We start from the raw sequence: 4,168 nt of genomic DNA, 5'->3' as shown, positions 1-4,168 counted from the left end.
AATTCTTGAAGCCTCAAACTCCATCGTGCGAGACGACCTGAAGGGTCCTTCAAGTTAGCTAGCCAGCATAAGGCGTGATGGTCACTGACAACTTTGAAGGGCCTGCCATAGAGGTAGGGGCGAAACTTTGACGTAGCCCAGATGATGGCAAGGCATTCCCTTTCTGTTGTGGAATAGTTGGCTTCTGCCTTGGATAGTGACCGGCTAGCATAACTGATAACCCTTTCAAGCCCGTCAGTCTTTTGCACAAGGACGGCACCGAGTCCTACGCTGCTAGCGTCGGTGTGTATTTCAGTGTCGGCGCAATCGTCGAAATGCGCAAGTATGGGTGGCGTCTGCAGGCGTCGTTTAAGTTCCTCAAATGCTTGCACTTGCTCCGTTTCCCACCTGAATTCCACGTTAGTCTTCGTGAGAAGCGTCAGTGGTTCGGCGATGCGTGAAAAGTTTTTGACAAAGCGTCTGTAATAGGCGCATAAGCCGAGAAATCGGCGCACGGCCTTCTTGTCGGTGGGAGGCGCGAAGTCGGCGATGGCCGCTGTTTTCCGCGGGTCTGGGCGCACTCCAGACTTGCTGATCACATGGCCCAGAAACAAGAGCTCGTTGTACGCGAATCGGCACTTTTCTGGCTTCAGGGTCAGTCCAGAGGCCTTTATTGCTTGAAGTACTGCCTCGAGCCGCCGGAGATGCTCGTCGAAGGTCGAGGAAAACACGACGACGTCGTCCAAATACACAAGGCACGTCTGCCACTTCAATCCGGCCAGTACAGTGTCCATGATGCGCTGGAACGTCGCAGGTGCCGAGCAAAGACCGAAAGGCATGACCTTGAACTCAAAGAGGCCGTCGGGTGTTATAAAAGCCGTCTTTTCTCGGTCTCTCTCGTCTACTTCGATCTGCCAATAGCCGGTCTTGAGGTCCATCGATGAAAAGTACGTCGCGTTGTGAAGTCGATCCAGGGTGTCGTCTATCCGTGGGAGGGGGTACACGTCCTTCTTCGTGATTTTGTTCAGGCGCCGATAATCAACGCAGAAGCGCAGTGTCCCGTCCTTCTTCCTCACTAACACCACGGGTGACGCCCACGGACTCTTGGACGGCTGGATGATGATGTCGCGTAGCATCTCGTCGACTTGTTTCTTTATCGCGTCGCGCTCTCGAGTCGAAACTCTGTAGGGGCTCTGACGGAGTGGTCGAGAATCTTCTTCTGTTATAATGCGGTGCTTAACAAGGTGCGTTTGTCGTACCCGCGATGACGACGAGAAACAGTCCTTGTATTGCAGGAGCAGGGTTTTGAGCTGGTCTTGTTTGACCTTCGCAAGGCTCGGGTTGACGTCAAAATCCGGTTCGGGACCTCTATTCGTCGAAGCAGGTTCGGCAGCATCGAAGAGGGCGAAAGCATCGCTGGCGGCTACACATTCGTCAATGTAGGCAACCGTCGTACCAATGTTGAGGTGCCTATATTCGTGGCTGAAGTTTGTCAGCACTACCTTTGCTTTACCGTCACGCAGTTCGGCTATACCTCTTGCGACGCAAATTTGACGGTTCAGGAGTAGTTGCTGATCGCCCTCGATGACGCCTTCAAGGTTCGCAGGTTTTTCGGTGCCGACGGAAATAATGACGCTGGAGCGGGGCGGAACGGTCACCTGCTCTTCTATCACATTCAATGCATGGTTCCCTGGCGTCGCGTGGGGCGGGAGCGCTTTGTCTGAGGTTAGCGTTATCGACTCAGATCTCAGGTCGATGACGGCGCCGTGGTCACTTAGGAAGTCCATTCCAAGTATCACATCCCTAGAGCAATTTTGTAGGATTACAAAGCTCGCAGGATAAGTCCGGTTATTGATGGTGACTCTCGCCGTGCAGACACCAATCGGCGTTATCAGGTGGCCTCCAGCTGTCCGGATTTCGGGTCCACTCCAAGCGGTCTTTACTTTCTTCAGCTTGGTGGCGAACGGTCCACTGAAGACAGAATAGTCGGCTCCGGTGTCGACGAGAGCTGTGACGCTGTGGCCGTCGATAAGAACGTCGAGGTCGCTAGTTCGTCGTCTCGCGTTGCAGTTAGGTCGTGGCGTGGGGTCACGGCTACGTCGGTTTGTTCCGCTGCTTCCCCGTTGCGTCGTCAGGTCTACTTCGGTCCGCGAAGTTTCATCGGCAGGACTTCGTCTGCTTCGCGTCGTGTTCTGCAGGTCTCCTCGCGTTGTCGTCGTCGGCGGCCGCGGAGGATCTTCGGCATTTCGTCGTGCAGCAACCGCACCTCCATCGGTTGCTGCCCTTAGTTTTCCGGATACGGGCTAGGCGACCGGCCCCGGTTTGGGCCAGTGTACTGCCGGCGGTGCGGTGACATGTAGCGGCCGGGCGACGGCGAGCGGGAAGGTCGTCGTTCTTGCCACTGTGTTCCGGTGAGGAAGTCGTCGATGTCGCGAGGCCGTTCGCCTGGCTGGGGGCGCGGCGCGTTGACGGCGAATCCGCGTAGCCCCATCTGACGGTACTGGCAGCGGCGGTAGGTATGGCCGGCCTCCCCGCAGTGGTAGCAGAGCGGGCGGTTGTCAGGGGCGCGCCAAACGTCGGTCTTCCTTGGGGCATAGCGCGGGGCATAGCGCCGGGCGACAGGAGGACGGTAGGGCGTTGGTGGTGGTGGCGGCGACGGCGTCTGGCGGCCGAACTGCTGCGGCGGCGCGGCGTCATGACGTGGGCGAGGAGCGGGGGCGTTGCGTCGGGCTGCTGCAGCATAGTTCATTGCTTGCAGCTGCGGCTGCGCTGCATCGGGGGTGCCCAGCGACTGCTGGATTTCCTCGCGGACCATGTCGGCGATCGAATCCATTTGAGGCTGCGCTGAAGGCAACAGCTTGCGCAGCTCCTCCCGCACTATCGCTCTGATGGTTTCCCGTAGGTCGTCGGTGCCTAGCGAGTGCGCTTCTGTGTAGCCTGTCGACAGGGTTGAGCGGTTGTATTGCTTCGTCCTAATCTCGAGGGATTTTCAATTGTTGTAGCCTCCTTTAGGAATTCGATGACAGTTTTCGGTGGGTTCCGCACCAATCCTGCAAAGAGGTCTTGTTTCACTCCCCGCATAAGGAAGCGGACCTTTTTTTCCTCAGGCATCGCAGCATCAGCCAGGCGGAAAAGTCGCGTCATCTCTTCCGTGTAGATGGTGACCGTCTCATACGGTAGCTGTGCTCTTGTCTCCAGCAAAGCAGCGGCCTTTTCCTTGCGGACGATGCTCGCGAAGGTATTAAGGAACGTCGTCCGAAAGAGGTCCCAGGATTGAAGGCTCGATTCATGGTTTTCGAACCACGTCTTCGCGGCGTCTTCTAAGTAGAAGTAGACGTGGCGCAGCTTCTCTTCAGTGTCCCAGTGGTTGAAGACGGCGACTCGCTCGTACGTCTCCAGCCAGCTCTCCGGGTCTTCAAACGACGATCCACGGAAAGTCGGTGGCTCCCTTGGCTGTTGCATCACTACCGTTGTAGGTGGCAGGGGGTCTGTCATCGTCTCGGCGGTCGATGTGACGGTCTTCGGCTGCCTGGTGTTTTCGGGAAGGAGCCCGTACTCTGGTTGTAGTCCCTTCTGCCGGCGGCTGGTTCGAGGATCCGGGTTGTCCTTAGCGTCGTCTTCTTCTCGGCTTGGGCTTGGGTCAGCGCCCCGCGGTGGCGTCCGGATCATGAAGCAGCACCTCCACCAGATGTCACGTGGTCGTGACGACGAAGACAGCAGTCAGCACGTTCGAGATGAAACTGTTTATTTGGCCGAACTTGTGGCCGGGAAACTGTAACTCAATCTACAGCAACACACTGATAGCGGCGGACAGAGCGTCGACCGTCGATCAACTGACAAGCGGTCAAGCGCGTCGGCTTTTATACAGGCGCTATGGAACTTTCCAGCAATATCGCTGGTGGCGGCGTTATCTCTCGACAAAGCTGGATCATTCGCGTGCGGCACGCAATCTTAACAAAACGATCTACTAAAATCGTGAAGCTTCTCGAACACTGCTTCACGGCCAGCGTCGAGCGTTGATAACCGTCCTTGCTGGTCAAACTCGAACACATCAAAATAAAAGAAGAAGCGGGCGTGGCAATATACACTCATTGGCAAGGGAAGTGATTTGGTTACCTTTGACGGCCAGTAGGTCTTTGGCAGTGAAGGGGACGCCCAGCAGCGGTTTGCTCGCCAGCAGGGCCTCGGC

This window comes from Rhipicephalus sanguineus, chromosome 6 (genome assembly GCF_013339695.2).
Source record: "Rhipicephalus sanguineus isolate Rsan-2018 chromosome 6, BIME_Rsan_1.4, whole genome shotgun sequence".
NCBI classification, from domain to species: domain Eukaryota; kingdom Metazoa; phylum Arthropoda; class Arachnida; order Ixodida; family Ixodidae; genus Rhipicephalus; species Rhipicephalus sanguineus.
The sequence above is the reverse complement of the archived record's forward strand: the minus strand, read 5'-3'. Positions refer to the sequence as shown.